General features: G+C 39.8%; 1 long non-coding RNA gene across 2 annotated transcripts; it reads right to left on the bottom strand.

Moving 5' to 3' along the window:
* Positions 1 to 299: 299 nt before the first annotated feature.
* On the bottom strand, positions 300 to 19,087 carry LOC134486523 (uncharacterized). Of its 2 annotated transcripts, XR_010065711.1 has the most exons (4): positions 17,181 to 19,087; positions 4,463 to 4,556; positions 2,974 to 3,026; positions 300 to 344 (listed from the first exon to the last, which is right to left on the bottom strand). It is a non-coding gene; the product is annotated as an uncharacterized LOC134486523 (long non-coding RNA). The 2 variants fall into 2 exon arrangements; XR_010065710.1 differs by lacking the exons at positions 300 to 344; positions 2,974 to 3,026 and having other exon boundaries at positions 4,355 to 4,556.
* Between the last annotated feature and the right edge of the window lie 8,631 nt (positions 19,088 to 27,718).

The raw sequence follows: 27,718 nt of genomic DNA, 5'->3' as shown, positions 1-27,718 counted from the left end.
TGTGTGTGTGTGTGTGTGTGTGTTCAACTGAGGAGGCACTGGGAAATAAATGTTTGCCCCTCCTCTGTAAGCCAGGCCACCCCAATACTGCCTTTCCTTTTCCTTAGTTTGTTTGGTTTATTCCAAGTTAATTGTATCTATTTCTTTAATTTCCTCTTCATTTCTTTAGTTGAGTCAGGGGTCTTTGCACATAAGCCCTGGAAATGAGTACCTGGATCAGGTCTGCAGCCTGCTCACAGGGTTCTACCCACCTCCACCTCTCAAGTGATGCAATAAAAGACATGCAGCACGCATCTGGCTTCTTTTCACTGTACATTTACTTTGGTTCCAATGTTCATTCAGGTCTGAGAGAGGAGGGAGGGAAGGAGGGAAGAGAGACAGAGAGTGACAGAGAAACGGTGACAGAGAGGGAGAATTATAGGTTATTGTTCCATCGCTTCAATCACTGTCTGTTATATGCCATCTTGGCAACCATGCCCTGACACCCTTCCTTGGGTAAGATCAAGCATAATGACGGCAACCGTATAATTCCTGCTTAGTCGCACTGAACACCCTAGTCATCACTACCTGTGGATAATTGTAAGGGGGATCCTCTGATCTAGAGGGTCAGAAAGACAGAGAGACAGACAGACAGACAGAAAGACAGAGAGACAGAGGGACAGAGGGACAGACAGAGAGACAGAGACAGGATGGACAGGACAGAACAGGACAGGACAGGAGAAAAAAACAAGAACAGAAACAAAAACTCAAAATGGAAGTCCGGGTCCAAATAGTCTCTGTCTGCACTGTCGCTCTAGTGTTGGTGGTTCAGCTTATAAAAGCTGTTTAAAAGGTTGTTTAGTCCATGGAAGATCGAGGGCAGGGGTTTGATTAGTTGATGTTGTCCTTCTTATGGGGTGGCAAACCCCTTCAACTACTTCAACTACTTTCTGTAACTCCTCTTTTTGGAACCTTGTTCTCAGCTCAGTGGTTGACTGCAAGCATTCTCCCTTCTTCCCTCCTTCTCTTCTTCCCTCCCTCCCCACACCGCTCTATGTTTGCATGTTTGTGTGTTTGTGTGTCTCTGTATATGTGTGTGTGTGTCTGTCTGTCTGTCTCTGTCTCTGTCTGTTTGTCTTTCTAAGTGAATGTCACTTTTCTTTTCTTAGATAAAGTGATGAGATAAGAGTCTTACCCAAGCTATGCAAATACGTCCTTTAGGCTGAGGCCAGAGTATTTTTTCCCTCTGTTCAACTATTTATAGACCTAATACTAGGAGCTTCTAGCCTCCATGCAATCCAACCTTCCAAGCTGACTGATTCAATATGGTTTCTCTTGGCATCTTCATGAGTTGTTCTACTTGGACTCACATTAACCTGGACAATGTGTTACAATCTTCTGGATCCTTCTAATTCTCCAGCTTTTTCTGTTCTCCCCAGTGAATAGTTTGTTCTCTTAGAACCTGAATCTGTAAAATCATGTCCAGAAAACTTCCGTAAACACATGCCACACAGCACAACTTCTCTTTCTTGCTCTACTTCTCTCTGTCTTTTTTTGTCTATTTTTGTCTCTCTTTCTCTACTCCTGTGTATTCTCTTATTCCTAAGCTGTTCTCATGTGAATTGGGCATATTTTATCTGTGATATATTCTGTCACTTTTTTCTTTGAATTACTACTTTATCTGGCCCTCAATTATATGACACTTTCAAACATGACTACTTCCTTATATAAAGTAACCTTACAATGTACAATCATTTTGCTAATATTTATCTACCTAGTTCTTACCTGGACCTATTGGTTGTAAAGAATTAACCTTTCAGGATGCCTATATTTATGGCAGAATCTTTCTGACCTTTCATATATGATGTCCTGTGTCTCAAAGATGAGGGTATTAGAATAATATTATTCTACACATTTTCTAGAAGGTTGAAAGATTCAACTTAAGTCTTATTTTATGATCCAATTAACAGCCATCAGTCCAAAACACAAAGTCACTAAAACAAATCCTAGTTGGATCAGGTAGGGTGGGAAGATATCCCAATGATTAAGCAGGCAGGAAATGTTAGAGAGACGTGGAAGAAGATTATTTATTGCTCAGCCTGTGTTTTTATAAAAGCTAGAACAATAAACCCAGGAGTGGGACAACCTACAGTGAGCTGGGCCCTCCAACAAAATTATTGATCAAGAAAGTGCCCACAGGCTTTTTCATTGGACAATCTTATGAAGAATTTTTTCTCAGTTAAGATTTCTCCTTCCAAGTTAGCTCTAGTTTTATATCACATTGATAAAAAAAAACCTTCCTATATAGTTTGTAGGTGAGAGTTTGTGGATGTATATCTCTAAGCTTGTGTATTGAAGTGATATCATTAAAACTTTTACAAAAGAATGGCTAATAATAACCTGTGTGTGTGTGTGTGTGTGTGTGTGTGTGTGTGTGTGTGTGTGTGTTTCTTTAATTTCGCAGGCTTTCGCCCAATTCTCGGTACCATCTCGGTGTGGGCATGGGGCACCAACAGTGTATATCAGTGAAATTATGTGTGTAGATGTGTTTCTGCATGCCCACAGATATATGTATCATGATAGGGTATTAAAGAGGACAATGACTTAATCTAAAGAAATGCTTTAGATTATAGCACACACCAGCAAGAAAACATTCCTTTTTTGGCATGGGGTAGCAATTGGGCTTGCAACAATAAATTATGAAATTTACTAGGAAGAGTGAAATAGCTCAGTAGGTAAAGATATTTGTTGCCAAGGCTGTTAACCTTGGTTTGGTCCGTGGGACATACGCAATGGAAGGAGGAAATGGATGCCATAAATTGTACTCCATCATCCACATGTGTGCAATCACATGCAGAAACAAGCAAATACTCAACTAAAAGAATCAGAAAATTAGAATTCTATAAATATAGGACTTAAAATATATGCAGAAATTAAAGTAAGGAAATAGGTTGACATGAGATATGGTAAGAATTCTGTAAAGCTGATACATACCCAGACTTAGAGAAAGTATCCCTATACATATGTGTGTTCCGTTTCTCCCATTTCTGGAGCAAGAAAAAAAAATTCTTACATGGAATTTCTGCTTAGTAGTACAGAGCAACAGAACATAATATTGAGAATTAAAAAAGAATACATATATAGTTCATATGAAGGCAACTTGGTCTTGCAGAGATAAGGTACACAACTCCTGGATACTCTAAGTTCAGATTCATGAACATGTATTACTCAGATTAGTGAATCAAAAAACTTAAACATGGGGCATGTAGAGTCCAGAGACTTTTCCACAGTGGAATTGTGTAACTAGGGTGACCAGACAATAGCACTTGCATTTGTATCACTTAGATTTATAGGGACCTTTCCTTGCATGGTGGAGGAATAGGCACCTACACTGAAATGTACTATATGTAACTAGAGAAATAAAACAAAATGTTCTCCTTTATAACCAAATCAGGAATACTACTAGGAGATTCCAGGTTTCTTAGTCACATCGTGAAATAGAATCAAGTGACCTTGTTCCAATATAATATTCTTCATTCTTTCTGAGATATGAGGTAGAGGATGAAAGAAAATACCCAACAACCTGGGTTTAGGGTAATATATTAGTTTAAAATGTCAAGTGTATCAGTCCAAGGGGATCTGACATCCATCAGGAGTCATGGAATACTTCCACTGGACTCTCCACAGTGGTTGCCTGTGCAGGATTTAGTTCCTCAATCAGCACTCATTTTTCAAATTTATAAGACATCAAAATGTAGACAAAAGGGATCATCCTCATATTCAGTTACAAAGCACCCCCACAAGTTTTCTATTGTCTTACGTGGAAAGGATAAATTTAAAAGAGTAAAACAATATTATTATACTCAAGGAAAAAGCTTGTGTCAAAGAAACAAAACAACAATTAAAGGCAAAAGTCTATGTTTTTCAATAGAGTGACTATAAGGATTGGAAGTACACTTTAAGCAGAAATTGTTGTTATCTTCTTCAAATTTATGGAGCATGGATGTTATAAAATGAATGATAAGATAGAATAACAATGTAGGGTGAGAAGCTAATTGAGAGAGGAGCAGAAATTAAAATCAAAACAGCTCAGAGCATCAACGTAGCCTGTGGTAAAACCAATGTGCAGCAACACAATTGTAAGCAATACCCATTATGGAAAAGTAAAAGACAATTCAAAAGGCACATTAATGTATATGATGGACACTTGTGTCAACTTGGATTTAGATGCCTCTAAATCTGGAGGGGTTTGTCTCCTATTGAGAAGGCAAAATGTTGTTCCCCTTCAGAAATTTGAAGTAGATTGAATAATTTTACCCTCTTTGTCCTAGTTAAAAAAAAATAAGGCCAGAAAATAATTTAAATTGTAAACATGTGTGTGTGGGGTATGTCTTTATTAAATTATGTGTGAATATTTGCATGCATAGGGTTGCCTGTGGAGGCTAGAAAAGGAAGGGTATTGGGTCCCTGAAACTGAAATTACCAGTGATTATGAATCATCTTGTTCTTTGAATCTAACATGGGTCTTCTTCAAAAGTAGTACATGTTCTTAACTTCTCCGTCATCTCTCCAGTCTCCTGTAAAAATAAGTTAAAAAAATGATTTCTGTTGCCTAAAGACAAGGAGGCTGAATGAATATAATGATTCTGAGGTTATTTTTAAAGATGAAATTCATTATGATAGACAATGGGCATAATATATCTAAAACTAAGAAAAGATAAAGTGCAAACAATAAGGAACAGTGTGCTGTATGAGAGATGTTGCAGGGTAAAAAATGACATGAAACTTTCGAAAGAGACTTGAATCTGCTTATAAGGTCGCAGTATTTTGTGTGTACATGTTTGTGTGGGTGTACATGTGTCTGCAGGTGCATGTCCACAGGTGGGAATAAGGAGGTCAAAGGTCAATACTGGGTATCATTCTCAGCCACTCTCTACTGTATTGAATTTGTGACATGGTCTCAAGCTGACCATGGAATTACCAATTTAGCTAGACTGGGGCTCTGTCAAGCAACAGAGTTTCTTTCTTTTCCATTGCACAGGCACCAGGATGATTAGCTTGGAACACAGTCCCATGACTTTTACATGTTCTCTGGAGACCGCACTCAGATCCTCATGCATGTATTAGAAATAATTTAAAAGAGGTGCTACCTCTTTCTGGCAGTGGCCATGTAGCTGCTGCAAGGAATAGCATATGAGTGCTTCAGTGACAGGATTCTACTGTGGTAAGTCCATTTAAACCACTTCTCATTGACAAGGTAAATTTGGTGGCCTTTATATTTAGTACCAAGTTGGCATGCCCTACAAGCTCTCCTTTCCTTCATTGTACTGCATATAGTCATTATCAAAATTGTAGCACTTCATCAGTCATGGACAAGGCCATCTGGAGTCACACAGGCTAAGTCACTATGGACGATTCTACATCTTTCTCAAAACTCTCTCAAGGGATAAAATGTTCTTCACCTCTTTTTGTATCTATCAATCCTCCAGATGTTACCATAAATCCTGGGAATTTGAGACTTATAATCATATCTTTAGAGAAGTACCCAGTCACACTGAGCAAGTCTGTGTCAGTTGTGGAGAGAGGTAGGTCCTGCTTACATAACTGTTTTTAAGGAGCTATATCTGACCAGTAGAGACATGGAAAATGCAGAGATTATGTGGGATTGATAGAGACTTGAAACTGGCTCTTAGAATGATTACATCTTACAAAGATCTATATATTAGAAAGATGTCTAGAAGATCTGCTTTGTAAAATGAACTTGTCTGTCTGCAATTAAAAGAGAATAATGATAGGAGATAATAACTAGGTATAATTTACCAACAAATGTTTAATTCGGCCTCTCACCATGCATAACTATGTAAGCATGTTTGGCACCAGACCACTATGTCTTCCTGTTTACAGCACAAGCCTGGCCAGACATCTCTTTTGTCTTGCTGAAATTGTGCTTTTTAATGCAAAATAAGTTTAGGTGGTGATTGATCCAAGGAATGGAAGAAGGAGGTAGGAGAACTATTGGGGACTTTGTGTAAAGATAGAGCTTTTGAAATGTGGATATTATGATTTCTTTTAATAATGTAAGCAATGATATCACTGCTTGGGTAAGCACAATTGTCATTGTATAAATATAGAAGGCTCAAGTTATTTGTGGCCACTTGCCTGAAAATCAAAAGGTGGTCAGTGTCTTCAATTTTGTTAACTCCCCTTCTCCATCTCAGGACCTAAACATTATAGCTAGAACTGGCATTGGCATCTTCTTGGTCCCTAATTTTTAATTTTTAAAAATTTTTATTAGATATATTTCTTTACTTACATTTCAAACATTATTCCCCTTCCCAGTTTCCTGTATATGAGCCCCATTCCCTCCCATCCCCCTCCCCTACACAGGTATTCCCCCTACACATCCACTTTATCCACCCCCCCCCCATATTTCCCTGCACTGGCGGTCCAACCTTGGCAAGACCAGGGGCTTCCCCTTCCCCTGGTGCCCCAACAAGTCTATTCTCTGCTATATATGCGGTTGGAGTCCTGGATTATTCCATGTATAGTCTTTCAGAACTGGTTTAGGCCCTGGAAGCTCTGTTTGGTTGGCATTGTTGTTTTGATGGGGTTGCATGCTCCTTCAACTCTTTCAATATTTTGTCTAATTCCCTCCAAGGGTCTTGTTCTCAGATCAGTGGTTTGCTGCTACCATTGACTTCTGTATTGGACATGCTCTGGATGTGTCTCTCAGGAGAGATCTATATCCGGTTCCTTTCAAGATGCATTTTATAACTTCATCAATCTTATCTAGTATACATATATATATATATACATATACATACATATATACATATACATATAATATACCCCCTTTTAAGAAGGAGTGGGAGCATCTGAACTTTGGTCATCTTTCTTCTTGAGCTTCCTGTGGTCTGTGGATTGCATCCTGGGTAATTCGACCTTTTTGGCTAATATTCACTTATCAATGAGTGCATACCAAGTGTGTTTTCATGTGATTGATAAACCTCACTCAGGATGATATTTTCTAGTTCATTCCATTTGCCTATGAATTTCATTACGTCATTGTTTTTGATAGCTGAGTAGTACTCCACTGTGTAGATGTACCATTTTTGGAATCCATTCCTCTGTTGAAGGGCATATGGGTTCATTCCAGCTTCTGGCTATTATAAACAAGGCTGATATGAACATAGTGGAGCATGTGTCTTTGTTGTATGTTGGAGTATCTTTTGGGTATATGCCCAAGAGAGGTATAGCTGGGTTCTCAGGTAGTGCAATCTCTAATTCTCTGAGGAAACTCCAGACTGATTTCCAAAGTGGTTGTACCAGTTTGCAATCCCACCAACAATGGAAGAGTGTTCCTCTTTCTCCCCATCCTCCTCAGCATCTGCTGTCAACTGAGTTTTTTATTTTAGCTTTTCTGAATGGTGTGAGTTAGAATTTCAGGGATGTTTTGATTTGCATTACTGTGTTGGTGCTGGCTCCAACAGATATCTTCTGTTCTAATGTGGTCTTTATCTGGGTGACTGTTTTAACAACTACCTCTAAGGAAAGATCTCCTTAGTTGGATGTGGGGAGGTGGAGTAAGGACAGAGGCAGGTGGAAGCTCCTTTGTTTTCTTAATGGAGTCCTGCCCTGGGGGGAGAGGAAGGAGCAGACAGTCTGTTTAGTGTCTCCTTTGAAGCCTTGGGAGTGTTCTGTATCAGCTCTGCCGCAGGGCACATCCCCTAGGTGATACAGGACTTAGAAGTTTGAGCACACTTACCCCACACTGCCACAGAGTGGGTGTAGGGCTGTGGAAAGCTGCAAGAACACTACCGGTGGGGGGGTGGGGGTGGGGGTGGGGGTGGGGGTGGGGGTGAGAGGTAGGGCGGGTGCAGGAACTGAGGAAATTTTTTTTAATATTGTGTTTTCCTGTGTGTCAGTGAACTGTCACAGGAAAGAGGAGAAACGGTTTGTCCAATGGGAACATTCCCTTGGCCTATCAGCTTTGGGGGATTCCACAGAAGTCCAAAACATTAAGCCTTTCTGCAGATTAAAGAACTAGGTGCCCTGTGGCTTTAAGTGTCTGCTGCTTTACCAGGTTAGATAGGGAGTCTGCCAAAACCAATTGCAGGCTGTTTTGCAGGCTGTCAGGATTTAGACAGGGGCTAGAGGGACCTTCAGCCAACCCCAGAGAGTAGCTTTGGCCAGGAGCCTTCGTGCCCCTTCAGCTTGACCTAAGCTTGAGATGGTGCTGACTGAAAACTCAGCAGGAAAAGATATGTTGCTAGTCTCCAGAGTTGGGGGAGGCGACTCACCTTCCTGCACTTCAGTTTTGTTGATCATTGTTCGAGCACTACATTTTAGGGCTCTGGTGCCCGAGTGCTCTCTGCAGTGATCTCTGACCAGGCTGGCTAGTTGTGTGGGTACAGGTAAAGGGAGAAAGATCTCAGGCAGGGAGGAGGAACATTTTTTTGCCACCTCAAGTGCCTGTCCTTCTCCTTACCCCCACTGCCTGCCACTTTGGGCTGAACCAGCAGGGGACTGACTAGCCAGTGAGGAGTGCAAGGGAGATTCTGGCAGTGATGATTTCCAGAGAGCAGATCTCATCTCCAAGTGGCTCTTATAACAGAAGCTCATAGACAATGGAATAATTCCTGCACGCCTTTCCTTGTGCTTAAATAGTTTAGTGAATGGGTCAGTGTCTGACAGAAGGTACTTCCTATTGGTTTGTCCTGAGAGCTTGGGAAGACCTCCTCATATACTTATTTGTAGGTGTGATCCTGGTTCTACCTCTGATCTGTCTTGAGCCTACATGACCTGTGGTGAAGGGGCTTGCAGCATTGCCCTACATGACTGGTCTGTCTCAAACCTCTGTAAAGGGGTCTTTGGGGGGAACTGATATCCTGGGAAATTGGGAAGGTACCAGCAGTCCCATTTAAGTGTCCTGGGGATTCAAGCTATCTCCGGCAGGAATCAGGGTACCTTTCATTGCCTGCCCCTCTAGTGAATTACATTGATGGATTTCCATATATTGAACCATCTCTGCATCCTTGGGATGAAATCTACTTCATCATGATGGATTATCATTTTGATGGTTGCTTGGATTTGGTTTGTAAGAATTTTATTGAGTATTTATGCTTTGATATTCATAAGGGAAATTGCTCTGAAGTTCTCTTTCTTTCTTGGTTTTTTGTGTGGTTTAGGTATAAGCATTGTTGGTATCAAGTGTTGCCTTTAGCTGTAACACCATACATTCCCAGAAGACCTTTTGGCTCAAGTCTCACCTCCACCTGGGCATCTTTACCTCACAGTACAAATAAAAGCAGACTCCCTCCACCCTCACTCTCTTTTCTGTTCTTTCTCTGGTCCCTTCCCCTTGTATTTAATAAGGGAATTATTAAATCTCACCACATGGAACCGTGTTGGTATTGGTTTGGTGTGCTCTTTCTGGTCGGGCGGAGCCAATATTTAATAGCAACAAGCATAATTATGGTTTCATAGAAGGAATTGGCTAGTGTTCCTTCTTTTTCTATTTTGTGGAATAGTTTGCATCATATTGGTATGACAACTTCTATGAAGGTCTCATAGAATTCTGCACTAAACACATCTGGTCCTGGGCTTTATTTGGTTGGGAGACTTTTAATAACCGCTTCTATTTCTTTAGTTGTTATGGGACTGTTTAGATGCTTTGTGTGATCCTGACTTGACTTTGGTACCTGGTATCTGTCTAGAAAATTATCCATTCAATACAGATTTTCCTGTATTGTTGAATAAAAGCTTTGTAGTAGGGTCTGATTATTTTCTGAATTTCCTCAGATTCTCTTGTTATGTCTTACTTTTCATTTCTGATTTGTTAATTTGGATACCCTGTGCCCTCCGGTTAGCCAGGCTAAGGGTTTATTATCTATCTTGTTGATTTTCTCAAAAAACCAGCTCCCACTTTTGTGGATTCTTTGTATATTCCTTTTTTTGTTTCTACTTGGTTGATTTCAGCCCTGAGTTTAATCCAATTTCCTGCCTTCTACTCTTCTTGGGTGCATTTGCTTCTTTTAGTTCTAGAGGTTTTAGGTGTTCTGTCAAGGTGCTAATGTATGCTCTCTCTCCAATTTCTTTTTGAGCTGTGAGTTTTCCTCTTAGCACTGCTTTCATTGTGTTCCATAAGTTTGGGTACATTGTACCTTTATTTTCATTAAATCCAAAAAAGTCTTTAATTTATTTCTTTATTTTTTCCATGACCAAGTTATCATTGAGTAGAATGTCATTCAGCTTCCATGTATACGTGAGCTTTCTGTCACTATTGTTGTTATTGAAAACAAGCCTTAGTCCATGGTAATCTGATAGGATGCATGCAATTATTTCAATCTTATATCTGTTGAGGTCTATTTTGTGATCAATTATATGGTCAGTTCTGGAGAAGGTACCATGAGGTTGTAAGAAGGTATATTCTTTTGTTTTAGGATGAAATGTTCTATTAATATCTGTTAAGTCCATTTGGTTCGTAACTTAGGTTAGTTTCTCTATGTCTCTGTTTAAGTTCTGTTTCTATGAGCTGTCCATTGATGAAAGTGGGGTGTTGAAATCTCCCACTGTTATTGTGTGACATGCAATATATGCTTTGAACTTTAGTAAGGTTTCTTTTATGAATGCAAGTGCCCTTGCATTTGGAGCATAGATATTCAGGACTGAGAGTTCATCTTGTTGGACTTTTCCTTCGATGAATATAAAGTGTCCTTCCTTATCTTTTCTGAAAACTTTTAGTTGAAAGTAGATTTTATTCGATATGAGAATGGCTACTCCAGCTTTTTTCTTTGGACCATTTGCTTGGGAAATTATTTTCCAGCAATTTACTCTGAGGTAATGTCTGTCATTGTCACTTATGCGGGTTTCCTGTTTGCAGCAAATGCTGAGTCCTCTTTAAGTATCCACTCTGTTTGTCCATGTCTTTTTATTAGAGAAGTGAGTCCATTGATATTAAGAGATATTAAAGAATAGGATTGTTGTTTCCTGTTATTTTTTGTTGTTTGAGGTGGAATTATATTTGTGTATTTCTCTTCCTTTGTTTGTTGCTTTTTCTGTGCTTTTCCTTGGGTTAGTTTTCCTCCTTGTGTTTGAGTTTTCAATCTATTATTCTTTGTAGGACATAAATACCTATCTTAAAGAAATACAGCACAACACAGGTAAGGAATAGAAGCCCTTAAGAAGGAAACACAGAAATCTCCTGAAGAACTACAGGAAAGCACAAACTAACAGGTAAAGGAATTGAACAAAGTCATCCAGGAATTAAAAATGGAAATGGAAACAATAAAGAAAGCACAAAGGGTGACAACCCTGGAGATGGAAAAAGAAGGAAGGAGATCAGGTGTCAGAAACACAAGTATTTTCAATCAGAAATCAAGAGATATAGGGGAGAATCTCATCGGCAGAAGATAACAGAAAACACTGACACAACCATCAAAGATAATGTAAAACGCAAAAAGCTCCTAACCCAAAACATTGAGGAAATCCAAGACACAATGAAAAGATCAACCCTAAGGATAGTAGGTATAGAAGAGAGCTAAGATTTCCAACATAAATGTCCAGTAAATGTCTTCAACAAAATTATAGAAGGAAACTTCCCTAAAGAAAAGAAAGCCATGCCCATAAACATACAAGAAGTTTACCGAACTCCAAATAGATTGACCAGAAAGGAAATCTGTGCCATCACATAACAGTCAAAATACCAAATGCACAAAACAAAGAAAGAATATTAAAGCAGTAAGGGAAAATATCAAGTAACATATAGGGAGACCTATCAGAATTACACCAGACTTCTCACCAGAGACTATTAAAGCCAGAAGATCCTTGGCAGATGTCATACAGACCCTAAGAGAACACAAATCCAGGCTACTCTATCCAGCAAAACTGTCAATTAACAAAGATGGAGAATCCAATATACTCCATGACAAAACCAAATATACAAAGAACCTATGCATTTATTATGTGTATCTAACTGTGTGTCAGACAGACATCTATATACACATGTAAATAAGTTACATATTTACTAAATTACTCAAAAACATTTTACAATATTCAAGTAGACATATGTACACACATGCCTACATATATACACATATACAAGTGTGGCTGGTATATACCCACGGGTTAGGTGTCTTTTTTGCACATCTGTCTTTATAAATGTGTGTGGTCTGTGTGTGTGTGTGTGTGTGTGTGGCATGTGTGTGTGTTTGTGTGTGTGTGTGTGTGGCATGTGTGTGATGTGTACATATTTATGTGTGAATGCACACCCTTTTGTGTGGAAACACATGTGAAAGTCAGAGGAAAAGTTCATGTGTAGGTTCTCACCCCTTACCTTGTCCTGGGTAGCCTCTATTGCTACTACCACTGAGTAGTCAAGGCTACCTTGATCAGAAGCATCCAAGACTTATCTTCTTTTCTCTTTCCACCTTACCATGTGACCTGTGGTATCCACATCAACCATGCCCATGCTTATTACATATGGATTAGTTTTTGATATGGTGGCTGTTTGCGGCAAGGTCTTTTCCTTAATGAATAAAGATTTCAGGGCACCAATCACTGGACATATACTTCCAGGTTAGACTTCCAGGTTGGAGGGAGAAAGAGAGGATGAGAAAAGGGACCTGTGGATTGTTGGATTGTGGGAGAACTTGGGGTAGGTGATATAATGAACGAGAGCCTCCCACTTAGATTTCCAATCAGTCAGGATCAGCCACTGAAGGATTTCATTTACTATGGCTTACTAATAAGGAATGTTAGTAGTTGTACTCAATATCCTGTTGATTCTAAACTAAGTTTGCGTTGTGTTTGCCTTCACACAGCTTCTCAACTGTTTTCCAGGGATAGGTACAGCCCCACTCCCACCCCCACCCCCCAGCCAGCCAATAAATTTGGATGCTCGAGTCTGGGGTTTGTCATGGTAGTGACTTTCTAAGGTGACATAGCTAATTGGGTGAAGAGATTTCTGGAGCTACAGGCCAGAAAGTCTGTCAAGATGAGAACAGCCCACCAGGGCCAAATGACCCATTGGTGCCATGTGACCTGCTGGTACATGGGGTAATATGGGATGGTGCCCTCTTCGGTATTTCACGCTGCAGGTGTTCAAATTCAGTTTGAACCAAAATGAGTACTTTAGTATTAAAGCCTAAGTTTTAACCAATAACAATATTCCAGCACTGACATTATATTTCATAGCATAAAGCATCCTATGGGATCTGTACGGTTCAGAATGAGTTCTCTGTATTTGATCTTTTCACAAGATTCAACCCAACTCCCAGCTCCTTTGGAGGTCACCAACTATACTATAGGCTGTTCTCCTATGGCACCAAACCTGGGCATAAAATGTAAAATGTTATCAGGTTGATTGAATTCCCATGAATCCATTTCCTTTCACTTTCTTCTTTGTTCAGCCACTGATGGCTTTTGGTTGTCTTTTTAAGTAACCATACACATACCACGTTTTACATTGTCTTTTACAGAGAGGCTCTATGGCTCATGTCTGGACAAACCACACCAGGCCAACAGGGCTCCACGTGGAGAGGTTTATTGGAATGGTAGAGACAAAGGCCAAGGGGTGAAGAGAGGTAGGAGAGAAAGAGAGGAGAAAAAGGGAAGAGAGGAGAGACAAGTGGAAGAGGGCAGAAAGGATCTGTCTTTTATGTGAAATGTGGTGTAACTGTAACATGAAATGTATGCCGGAAATGGATGACCGTTGCCTTGACAACAGATGCTCAGGTGACCAGATGACATCATTGCTGGAGGCAAAAGCAGTTCCTGATACCAACATTTGGAAATTTCGGTCACCAACTGGGACCCTCCTTTGTACCTGTAGCATACCTGTCAAAAAAACTAGATCTAACCATGCAGGGATGGCACCTTGTGTTTGTACCTTAGCAGCTGCTAAACTCCATATTCTAGAATAAGAAAAACTAACATTTGGGTTGCCTATAATGGTCTTCTCCTCTTATAACATGTCACAGCTCCTACCTTTCAAAGGTTTACAGAATCTACCTCCCTCCAAGGTTCTTTCTCTTCAGGTAGCACTAATAGAAGACTCCACACTAACCTTTCAATCACACCCACCTTTCCAATCTTCTTTCTCCACCAAATACTAACCACTCCTTATCTCACCCCTGCACTAAAAACTTAGAGGAATTATTACCTCACCCTTCACACATACAGGAGGGCAATTTGCCTCAGACCGTCTATACCTGGTATACAGATGGAAGCTCCTTTCTACATGAAGGAGCCATAAGAGCCAGCTACCCCATAGTGTCAGACACTGAGGCATAGGCCTTCCTGCTCATACCACCAATCAACAGGCTGAAGTAGTAGTCCTTACCCATGCCTTTCAACTGGCACAGGGACAAACCCTCAACATCTACACAGATTCTAAACATGCTTTCCATATCATCCTGACCCATGCCATTAACTGGAAGGAGCATGGGGTACTTATGACTAAAGGAGGATCAGTAACTAATGCAAACCAAATTATGGCCATGCTAAAGGCCTCCCATCTCCACACAGCTATTGGATTTGTCCACTGCAGATCCCACCTGACAAATGACTCTATTGTCTCCAAGGGAAACAAGGGAGCTGAAGAGGCAGCCAGAGCTGAGGCCCTTAGGGGCCTACACATGTAGCACTCTCCCCAGGACATTCTTATACTGCAACCCACATCCCCACTGTCACTCCCTAACACTCATCAAACTCTGTCCTATCTTCGCAACATCTTTCATCCTAATAGCAAGACATTGTCTTATTTTGTTAAAACCCACCTGAAGCCTACTCCTAAGGACTTAAGTTTCTTAAAATCCATCACTGCCTCTTCCAAAGTCTGTCAAGTGTCAGATTTCAACCTCTGGTATTGTAGCACCCCTTTTTCTACCCATCAGGCCAGAGGTTCCCTTCCTGGAACTGACTGGCAACTTGTCTTTACCCACATGCCAAATGTGCCAAGTACCTCCTAGTTTTGATTGACACATTCTCGGGGTGGGTGGAGGCATATCCCACAACTAACAAAAGGGTTCAGACAGTTTCTGAGCTCCTCTTCCAAGAGATCATCCTCAATTTTGTGTCTCAGCCTCCCTTCAGTGAGACAATGGTCCCGAATTTACTTCCCAAATTTCTCAAATTCTGTCTAAGGCCCTAGACACCACTTGGCATTTTCATATTCCATACCACCCTCAATCTTCAGGTAAGATAGAAAGTGAAAGATCCCACGCAGAGAGACCCTTACTCAAGTCTTGGGAAATCGCGGACCCAAGACACAGAGAGACCATTTTGGATGTAATAAGGAAAGGCAAGGTTTATTACAGAGACGTATTACAGAGATCTCCGGGCCGACACCTATCCCACGCAGGAGATAGAGGTGTCGACCCCGAAACTCAAAAGTCAGAGGGTTATATAGAGAAGGCTAGGGGGTTTTGGCGTGGTTACATACAATAGGCTCATTCAAACATAGCAGTGAGAACAAAGCAGAAAGAGTAGTGTTAGAAGTCAGGGGCTTATCAGGGTCTGGAAGATGGCCCTGAATGAGCTGGGGGGAGATGTCTTCCTGCCAGACGTCCCATGAATCAGTCCCATTAACCAGGCTGGTTCCTGCATTCCTTTTCTTTATGGCTTGCCAGTCCTGCCTGGACAGTGTTTCCTGTGCTCCTTTATCTTTATGGCCTGCTAGTCCTTGCTGCAGGGCTTAGCCCTGGGTCTGTGGCCTTTTGGGGTTTATTCTTTTAATTTTTATATTTCTAAACCTAGAATTCGTATAATTCTCTTTTCAAAAGAACTAACTGCTCCCTAAAAACCACTCTTGTCAAACTGTCACAGGAACTTCGATTGGGCAAAACTCCTACCTCTGGCTCATTTAAGGCTACAAGCTCTCCCCAAGTGACCTGTTTTGTCTCACCTTTCAAACTCATGTATGGATGTCAGTACTAACTCCTGGTCTTTCAAGTAAATGCGCTCCCCTCCTAGACCATTGACTTACCCCATTACTTTGTCACCCCCTTTCTCTCCTATGGAACTCTACTGACCACCACTGACTAAGGCCACACGCTGTCTCCTGTCCACTACCTATCAACATTTGAGACCAAGTTCTTCTGTCCCCTCCAGATCAGCAGCTCTTAGCTGTCTCTCCTAAATGGTAGGGCCCTTCATGGACCCTGCTCTCTTAAGCTCCACAAGATGTTGAGATCACCCACCTTGTCCCCAATCCCAGAAGAATGAGACTCCACTCTAGCATCTGCGTTCCACTCCACTGGATTAGACCTGGGCTTCTCATCTGATCGTTTCCATCCATGGTATCACTTACATCTAGAGATTCGAGGTTCAAGGAATCCCCACTGATAACAAACAGACTTTCCCAAGAGGATCAGGAAACCACTCCATGCTGGGAGCCAATCCAAATTGCTGTCATCCCTATATCTGTCATTCCTTCTACATATTATGTTCTCTTTGTCTGCTTCCTCTTTGACCAGACAAAAGATGATTGCATAAATGGCCAGACAAATATGGGGGCTGCCCATATTGGTCGTTCCAGATACATATGTTAGGATCAAGGACCAATCACTTCCGTCAGCAATGCAAGACCCTGTTCTTCTATATACCAGACCCATGGAATCCCAGGTAGAAAACAGGAGTTGTTGGTAAGCTCTAATGTGAAAACCAAGCAGGGTCTCCAGTGAGTACTATCCACATGCAGAGAAATTTTGTACAATTTCCCAAATCTAGATATTGGAAAAATAGGAGAAATAATCAAACACTCCTCCAGGATCCTTACGTCCTTGACATCCCCCCTCACAAATGGTACTAACTTGTCATTTAGCCTTTTGATTCAGACCCTGACCTTGGTGTACCAACTCCTTATGGCACCCAACCTGGTCACTTTAAAGACTGCTAGCTACGCAGTACCCCCCTGAAACTAATTCACAATTGCCAATTACAGCCTCTCTAGTGATCCTGCCCAATGACATTACCTCAGCTTTTATCAGCAGCCCTGACTCTGATGATGCCATCGCCCCATACTTTTTTATATCCCTCTTATTGGTTTGACAGTTTTATGACATCCAGGACATGTTCTGAAGGGAAACTCAGTTCCCTAGACTGCAATAGATCCACCATCCTTGATACCCCATCTCTGCTGCAGTGCCGTGCAGTCCAAAACACGTCAATTCGCTGTGTCACTGATATATATCATCACCTACCTGCCAGCTGGTCAGGAAGAGTTTGCACACTGGTGTTCCTTCCCTGAACTAGGAGTAATACATGGCAAAGAATCTCTACCAATTCCAGTTTTTGACATTCCTGTCCAGCATAAGAGGGCACTGCAGGTTGTGCCATTCCTGGTTGCTGCAGGAGTAGCTACAGGTGCTGGCACTGGAACAGCAGGGCCAAAGACTTCTCTAACCCTATACAAGAAGTTCTTATCCCAGCTTGACAACGGTTTCCAAGGAATGTATGAAACCATGCTCATCATCCAGAAAAAGATCGATTCGTTGGCAGCAGTTGTGCTTCAGAACTGACAGGGACTAGAATTCCTGACAGCTAAAGAAGGTGGTCTTTGTCTGTTTCACCAGGAAGAATGCTGTTTCTATGTCAACGAATCTGGGGCAGTAAGAAATACATTCCATCAGCTGCAATCAGACATCCAGAAATGCAGGGAACAGCATGGGGCCTCCAATTCCTGGGTTTTTCAAAACCCTAAATGGAAATAGCATACTGCCCTTCTTACTGCCTCTTCTCCCCATTTTCCTGGACCTACTATTTCCTCCCTGCCTCATTAATCTTGTTTCCACATTCCTTCAAAGACAAATTCAAAATATTATAACCAAAAAGTCAAACAGTTCCTTTTACAGAACTATCAAGTGGGCCTGGATGGTGAAAGTCAGCTACATCCCAAAACTGATAATGCTCCTAGACAGCAGGGAGCAGTTTAAGAGGTCTAAAGCCCCTATTTCCCTTTTAGCATTGGCTTCCCCTGTTTCCCTTTTTTCTTCTCTCTATGATAAGAAAAAGGGAGGTATGTTATCATCAGAAGTGGTTTACAGCTAGCCTCTGAATCCAGCAATGACATCATCCTTAGGTAACAAAGACTTGCTTGCTTCTGTTGCCACAGCAACCGCCACACTCTCAAGGCACATGCCTCACTCACATTAAAAGTACACACACACACACACACACACACACATATTCACACACACACACAAATGAGTATTTACAAACAGATAAGTAAGGTAGAGTACACTATTCTTTGTATTATTTTACACTATCATCTGTATTTATAACTATGCTCACATAAAGAAAAACTATTATAAGTAACTAAACATCATTTACAAGATGGTAAGAAGTAATACATATCTATATAAGCAATGGAAATGGAGAAAAGTACACAATTACAGTGAGAAATTATCTCTTTTTAAATTGTTTTAATGAGTTTTTAAATAACCATACTACTAACTTTCAATTTAAGTCCCTAGGAATTAAATTCCTAAAGCATATTGTACCATAACTGACATGGATAAATCCTACCTCATAGTAACTAGTACTTTTTTAAATAGGCAAAGACATATTTGTATCCATGAAAATACATTGTTTCAGGTAGCACAATTTAAATTTTCAATCTCCTCCTTCCTCTCCAGCCTGTCAACAGCCTTATTTTCAAATGTTTTCCTATTTCCCATCCTTTCCTTTTCACTTCCTCAGTCAGGTTCTTCCAATGAAATTTAGGTCTGATACACAGTATTCCTGCTTGGCATAATCTTCTATGAATATGTAAGAGATATACTCCTTTCCATGGTCCTTCCTCTTATGTTCATTAATGGACCTGGCGAAATTCAATAAAAACACACTAAGAAGTGAAATAAATGGTATAGTGACTTGTTTTCATATAAATCAAGGATGTAATTACAAAATATTAATTTTAAATTAATAGGCTAAATAACAGTTTTGTGTTACAACAAATAAAAGCAGTTTTTCAAAAAACAAAACAAAACAAACAAACAAAAAGCAAAAACAGGGTATGTTGCAAAACAAAGCAGGTGAGCCCTAAACTATGACATTTAGGAAGCAGATTTTGTTCTGAAAATATTTCTGCCTATAGTAATGGAACCAAGATCATACATGGTTCAGAACGAAGAAGTATACCTTTTAAGTGTGCACAGTATTGTACTCTGTATTGACAATAAATCAATATTACTTCCTGAATCCTATTTGAGCCAATATAAAGGTAGGGGAAGAAAAGTATGAAAAGGGCGGCCACCACATTCTCAAAGTTGAAAAGGTAAGATATTCCAAAAACAGTTAGAAAACATTTACTGGGAGTCTAATCCTGATGCTGAAACCAAAGAACCGGAAAAGAAAGTCATACACCAACATCTCTGATGACCATACGTGCACAAGGCATTAATAAAATACGTGTAAACGAAATGCAGTAACACAAACAGATTTCCCATTAGGCTTAAGGCAACTTCATCCCAGAGATGGAGGAAAGTGTCAATCCATGAGAATTAGCATAATCTACCACATAAGTACAAGTACCACCCTATTGCAAACATAAAAGACCTTTGATAAAATACAGCCTCCATTTGTGAGGAAAGTCTTGCAGAGAATAGTGATACAAGGGATTTATCTCAACTTAATAAAGGCAATATACAGCAAAAGTCTCCCAAAAGAGAGAATAATTCAAAGTATATGTGTTGGAATCAAGACCAAGACAAGGATGTTCACTCTTCTCACTTCTCAACATACTTCTTACAGTGTTACGTCAAGCAATTAAACAAGTCAAGGTAATGAAGCAAATACAAATGAGAAGGGAAGGAATCAATATATGTTTATTTTCAGGTTTTAAGATTCTATACATAAAAACTAAATCATAAAAAAAAACTCCTAGAGCTGATAAATATTGATAAAAGTTGAAAAACACAGAGTTAAAGCACAGGAATCAGTATCCTTTTTAATATACAAAAGACAAACACAGAAAGCAAGGGGACAATACTACTCTCAATAAACTAAATCAAAACAAAACAACAACAAAATACTTGAACTAAATATGACAAAGGAATGTGTGCCATGAAAACTGTAAAACACTAAAGAAATTCACTGAACATATTCCTGCTTAAGAAACAGCTACAGGTGTTTCCTGCCCTCTTGCTAAGAGCAGAAGAATAAATAATACTCTGTTAGTACTCAGTGGCTTCTGGGATTTTCTTAACATTCACATCACCACAGAGAACTACAAACAAATAAGAAACCTCTTAAGTTATTGAGAAGCAAATCCCAAGCTCCATGCATTTTTCATGTAAATAAAATAAACTATTTATCAACTTTAAAATGGAGATAGGATCTAGTATGCACCCTCTCCCTCACGCCCCCCTCCCCCCCCCATTTCCACAGTCATGTGTATGTTACTCAGTGTGACAGCTCCAAGGACTATGTGTCCTGAGAGCTATGTGTCCTGAGGACTTGATGCTGTTATGGAGTTCTGTTCTGTTCACTGCCAGCGTGTTCCTCATAATCTAAGAATTATGGGAAAACTTCAAGGTGCCTCAAATCACTCACTGGCTAACATCTCTGGCACTAACAATTGATTTCTTATGCACATTTTTGCCCTCAGCTTCCTGATGAGATTTATTAAGAATTGCTCTTGAATAGATACTCATTCTGAGGATTTAAAGTAGATATGACAGATTTTTATATAAGTGGTTAGATCTGTGAGTCTTCTAAGAATACTTTTTAAGGATAAATAATGAAATAATTACTCCTGCCTTTGTCTAGAAGAAAACTAAAACAATTACATTGCGACTTAATGATGCTTCAAAGATTTGGCTGGGACATATAAGTGATGGAACAAAGAATAAAGCACAACGGTTAGGGCATCCAAAAACTATGTGTATCTGTTAAGGCTTGTGTATTATGGGCTGGAACACTGTTCCTTCTACCATCAACTCTGTGTGTGTGGGGGGGGGGGTGTGTGCGTGTGTGTGAGTGTGTGTGTGTGTGTGTGTGTGTGTATGTGTGTGTGAATTTTCTCTCTTCCCTGGTCTTTCTCACTGACCCCAAGGAGTTAAGAGTTCATAGGTTTTTCGCTGATCAGAGAGAGTGCCAACCCCCCAGTAACTTAAGCTTTGCTCCCTCAGAAAACTGTCTGTTGAGTAACATCTCTGGTCGCCGGCTGCCTGTGGCAGCATCCCCATAGGTGTCTGGATCCACCCCAATCAATAGCTTTAAGCACTGACCCCCAAAGGCTGCAGGCCTCATTTTACCCACCACACAGATGCCAACATTGGTCATCAGCAATGGTAAAAAATCGTTTACTTTTAATTTAGAAGGAAATCAAGTTTCAGCTTAATTTTCTGTGTGTTTTCTTGAATGTATGTGACTGTGTCCGTGAGGAGACATACTGCCCAGAAGGGCAGTTATGAACAGTTGTGAGGCGAGTTTTTCTTATTTGTAAAGACTGACTAATAAGGCCTTGCCAATGCCATTCAAATAAAAAAAGAAAAAGAAAAAGACAAATGTAGCTTTCAATTTCTTACCATTTTATACCGGATGGAAGATAAACATGACAATGCCTATTCTTATTCTTCTTCTTATTGTTATTAATATAATTATTATTCTTATTTAGGATTTCACTGGAGGATCACTAGGGACTATTATGTTATTTAAAATTCTTTACATGGTAGTATAGATGAAAGACTCTGACTAAAATATTTCCTCTGTAATATATATTTCATAAGTGGAAATTGTAGAACTGACTTGCGAGGCTTTATCTTTCTAAAAATATAAAAAAAAAAAACAACTATCCATTAAGAAATAGAACTCACTTAGCTTCTCCATACCTGCCTTCATAACCACAAGAAGCAATTTCATCTCTTGAAAAAAACAGAATCAATTCAATTTCTTTGCGTAGAATCGGGATTCTTACTGATGAATCTGATATTAGGTCTGCATTAAAATAAGAGCACCAGTGGAAGGGGAAGCCCTGGGTCCTGCTAAGACTGAACCCCCAGTGAACTAGTCTATGGGGGGAGGGCGGCAATTGGGGGAGGGTTGGGAGGGGAACACCCATAAGGAAGGGGAGGGGGGAGGGGGATGTTTGCCCGGAAACCGGGAAAGGGAATAACACTTGAAATGTATATAAGAAATACTCAAGTTAATAAAAAAAAAAAAAAGAAATAGAACTCACTTAGCTTCTCCATACCTGCCTTCATAACCACAAGAAGCAATTTCATCTCTTGAAAAAAACAGAATCAATTCAATTTCTTTGCGTAGAATCGGGATTCTTACTCACTGATGAATCTGATATTAGGTCTGCATTAAAATAAGATTTAATCATTATGTTAAAATATATTTTCCTTAAATTTTATTAAGGAAATATGGTTTCTATTATTTTCAGGTGAAAATATTTAGGTTCCAAACACCTGCACGAATGGCCATTATTTCTATACTTAGTACAAAAACTAGTAAAATTGTTTTTTTATTCTTCAGCAGTGTTCAGACAAAAACGTGTCACAATAAACTCACGGTATCATGTTTTAATAAATGTAATCCATTCTGTTACCTTGTCAGACAGTCCCTGGGGTATGCAAGGGTGAAAGAGGTAAGGAGGATGAAGTCCACCTCCTTGCTTAGGAGAACTATGCAGCTCACTATAATAGGAAAAACAGAAAAGAAGTTTCTTGGAATGGTTATTTTTTCTTTCCTAAAAGAACTTTCTATAGAGCTTACAGCTAATATGTTAAAGAAATTTCAAGTTTCTGCCAGCCGTTTAATTAAACAAAAACTTACTAATCATTTTTAGAAAGTTTGGATTCCATCAAATGGAAAAAAGATAGCATTTTCAGCAAATGGTGCTGGTTCAACTGGAGGTCAACATGTAGAAGAATGCAGATCGATCCAGGCTTATCACCCTGTACAAAGCTTAAGTCAAGTGGATCAAGGACCTCCGCATCAAACCAGACACACTCAAAGTAACAGAAGAAAAACTAGGGAAGCATCTGGAACACATGGGCACTGGAAAAATTTCCTAAACAAAACACCAATGGCTTACGCTCTAAGATCAAGAATCAACAAATGGGATCTCATAAAACTGCAAAGCTTCTGTAAGGCAAAGGACACTGTGGTTAGGACAAAACGGCAACCAACAGATTGGGAAAAGATCTTTACCAATCCTACAACAGATAGAGGCCTTATATCCAAAATATACAAAGAACTCAAGAAGTTAGACCACAGGGAAACAAATAACCCTATTGAAAAATGGGGTTCAGAGCTAAACAAAGAATTCACAGCTGAGGAATGCCGAATGGCTGAGAAACACCTAAAGAAATGTTCAACATCTTTAGTCATAAGGGAAATCAAAACAACCCTGAGATTTCACCTCACACCAGTGAGAATGGCTAAGATCAAAAACTCAGGGAACAAAAGATGCTGGCGAGGATGTGGAGAAAGAGGAACACTCCTCCATTGTTGGTGGGATTGCATACTGGTACAACCATTCTGGAAATCAGTCTGGAGGATCCTCAGAAAATTGGACATTGAACTGCCTGAGGATCAAGCTATACCTCTCTTGGGCATATACCCAAAAGACGCCCCAACATATAAAAAAGACACGTGCTCCACTATGTTCATTGCAGCCTTATTTATAATAGCTTGAAGCTGGAAAGAACCCAGATGCCCTTCAACAGAGGAATGGATACAGAAAATGTGGTACATCTACACAATGGAATATTACTCAGCTATCAAAAAACAACGACTTTATGAAATTCGTAGGCAAATGGTTGGAACAGGAAAATATCATCCTGAGTGAGCTAACCCAATCACAGAAAGACATACATGGTATGCACTCATTGATAAGTGGCTATTAGCCAAAATGCTTGAATTACCCTAGATGCCTAGAACAAATAAAACTCAAGACGGATGATCAAAATGTGAATGCTTCACTCCTTCTTTAAAAGGGGAACAAGAATACCCTTGGCAGGGAAGAGAGAGGCAAAGTTTAAACAGAGACTGAAGGAACACCCATTCAGAGCCTGCCCCACATGTGGCCCATACATATACAGCCACCCAATTAGACAAGATGGATGAAGCAAAGAAGTGCAGACCGACAGGAGCTGGATGTAGATCGCTCCTGAAAGACCCAGCCAGAATACAGCAAATACAGAGGCGAATGCCAGCAGCAAACCACTGAACTGAGAATAGGTCCCCCGTTGAAGGAATCAGAGAAAGAACTGGAAGAGCTTGAAGGGGCTCGAGACCCCATATTTACAACAATGCCAAGCAACCAGAGCTTCCAGGGACTAAGCCACTACCTAAAGACTATACATGGACTGACCCTGGACTCTGACCTCATAGGTAGCAATGAATATCCTAGTAAGAGCACCAGTGGAAGGGGAAGCCCTGGGTCCTGCTAAGACTGAACCCCCAGTGAACTAGACTGGTGGGGGGAGGGCGGCAATGGGGGGAGGGTTGGGAGGGAAACACCCATTAGGAAGGGGAGGGGAGAGGGGGACGTTTGCCCGGATACCGGGAAAGGGAATAACACTCGAAATGTATATAAGAAATACTCAAGTTAATAAAAAAAAAAAAAAGAAAGGAAGTTTGGTTTCCTGTTTCCCATATCCAGAAACTAAGTCAGTGTAGCTTGATGATCTCATCTATACACTACATCCATACATACATGCGTGTATGCGCACACACACACACACACACACACACACACACACACAAATATATGCACATTATATAAACATTTTTATATACTATAATGACACTTTATCTTAAACATTAAAGTTTTTCTTTTACGCACAGGTAAAAACAGTCTAACAGCATTATTTTCTACTTGTCATGAAACAAGTGCACCTTCAACTAAAAAACCTGAGCTCAATATTTGTCAGTAGTAACTGCTTTACAGAACATAATTCCAGTATCGATAGAAAAACAGCTTACCAGCATTTGTAATATGCAAACCAAATTTGCAATCTCACCCAGATGTATAAATGTTCCCGGCACCTGAACCATAAAGAAGTCAATTAATAATGGATAAGTATATTAAAGAAATTGGCCATTGTCTCTGGATAATACTATTAGGTTAAGCATGATGTGTGCTGTTATAGAACTTTTTCTGCTACAAACAACACTGTTAGTAAAGCAAGACCCAAACATATCACTTTAGCGAATTCCAAACAAAGCTATTCTGTGTACACTGCAGTAGCACATAGTTTAAAAAACTACTCACTGCCTCTTTTTCACACATATTGAAACACCTCAATGCTCTATGAAAAACAGCAAAGTTATTGTACCACCAGAAATACACAGTACAATATCTAACTTCATTTCAGTAGAGCATGAGACTTAATCTCTGGGTCAAAGGAACCAATTATAAAAGGAAATAAACACTCTAACTAGTCCAAATAAAAGACACACAATCCAGGTACTTTATTTACAAGTCATAAGCCTAATTGGACAGGTATACCGCTATACTAACCTATTTCCATGCCATAATGCCCCTTGTTACTTGCTGTTTTTCCAGGCCATATGCTCAGGGTCCATCTCCTCACATGGTGGCTTCCTCCTCCCTTGGTCTCCTCTCTTGTTCACCCTTCTCCTCCCTCTTGAGACCCTCCACTCCATCCTCAATCCCACCTTTCTTCTTCTATTGCCTAATCACAGACTCTATCCATTTTTGATGAGTTAAACTAAGAAGCAAAGTTTACAAAGCATCACTTGGGGTACTTGAGGATCTGCTTCTCAGGGCTTCCAGGTCTTGGGAGCCAGTATGGAGGGAGCATTTAAATACAAGCAGCACCACGCCAACCTCACCAATAACTTTTCCTTATCTGACCAATAACCATCAACATCTTTACCTAATACACAGCCCATACAGATATTTTCAGATCCTAGCACCCATAGCTATGGCTTCTGGTAAAATGTAAGTACAGGTCACATTCTTACAAACTCAAGACAAACTGAGCAGATTATCCAGTGTTTTCACAACAGTCCCCTATTTAATCTGCAAGAATCTAAGGGTCATCAATAACAAACCAACAGAAAATGCCACTAAACGAAGACAACAGCCATGATATATTATATTCCAAAGTTACAACATGAATTAACCTTTAAAAGGAAGTTACATAACCTTTATATTTTAAAGACTTTTAAAATAAGAATCTCACTTGGAAATTATGCAAAGTTCATCTTTGAATATTGAGTGTGGGCCATGCACCCCCACTGCCCTGGCCTGAGAGGCAACACCAGAGTGTTCCTCTTCACTGGGCTAGCTGACCTGTTCCAAAGTGCAGCAGAGTACATGGGTCTCTCCACAAACAGAGTGAGCTACTCTATGTGAGATCCGTGGAAATGCAATGATATACAGTCTTCACTGGAGGGCAAACTAGACAAGCACATGGAGAAAGGATGTGGAGGAATAGTTGGAGATATCAAAGACACAAGATAGTGAAAGAGAAATAGCTGAGAGACAGTATGTGACTAATAGAATTTAAATTGTTGCTCTTGTAGAATGAAAAGTAAAGTTGCTAAAAGGGTAGAAAACATCTGCATCCTCAGAATCCAGGAAGGGTTTGTAAAAGGCCCCAAACATGTGCAGAGATTAAATAGCTCTAAACAGAATCATCAAAGAGATGATTCAGGAAACAGCACACAAAGGAAGTCACAGATGGATCAAATGCTCTGGTTACATTGACCTAATTTCTTAATATAAGGAACAAGAAATCAGTTTCCAAAAAACACGAAAGATGCTTCATCTAACAATACAAGTCAATATTAGACCTAATTTTTATAGAGCTAATGTGTAGAAGTCAAAGATACTAACTTCTAAAATGACTCTTAGTACGTTTAATTTTTGTGCAATGTCTAATAATGACTCAGAGAATGTGATATTGGAAAAAAGTAGAAGAAAGGCATTGGAAAAGGAGTTTTAGGCACAGGTTTGGCTGTAAATTTAGTAAAAGACAATCTAGTCATTTTATATCTAGCAAATACTTTTACAGGCTCCAAATGGGTCAAAGACCTTAAGATACAAAAATGAATGTCATAAAGTTAAAACAAGAATATAGTATCAAGGTATTATGACCACTTTTTTAAAGGAAAGGAATATTTCATTTTGTGGAACTTAAACATTTCCTCTAATATTTGACTTCTGGTGGCCCATCCAAAAGAAATGAAAAAGATATGAATTATAAAAGGATGTTAAATATTTTAAAAATCCAGTGGCTAATAAGATGCAGCTAATTAAGTAAGCAAAGAAAATATTCTGCTGCAAAACCATGCTTGGCCAGACAGTGATGGAAAGCAAGACAAAAGTAGATTAGTTTCCTGTTAATTTCAAAGAACAAGAACCTACCCAGGTCAAAATCTAGATGCAGACTACTAAAACAAGCAGCTGACTTGGCTTCCACCCACCAGACTGAGCGACAAAGGAACTTAGAAACACCACCAAACATGCACAACTGTTTTTTTCCCTCATTTTGACAGATGTTCACTCAGTATTTTCTTAGTTTTCAGCATGGGACACGTACTGTGTACTTCCTTCAGTTACACATCCCTTGCTTTCTAGAACTTAAATTTTTATCTATTTAATAATACAATGTAGGAAATTCAGAAAGAAAAGGCAACATGGTACACAAGTATGCTGAAGAAATTGACCACAAGCAATGAAACAAAGACTCAACAAGCTCAGGAAGTTATCCCAAGATCTACTGACACAAATCACTAATCTCAAAATTTTCTG

The sequence above is a fragment of the Rattus norvegicus genome, chromosome 4 (genome assembly GCF_036323735.1).
Source record: "Rattus norvegicus strain BN/NHsdMcwi chromosome 4, GRCr8, whole genome shotgun sequence".
NCBI lineage: Eukaryota > Metazoa > Chordata > Mammalia > Rodentia > Muridae > Rattus > Rattus norvegicus.
The sequence above is the reverse complement of the archived record's forward strand: the minus strand, read 5'-3'. Positions and strand labels throughout refer to the sequence as shown.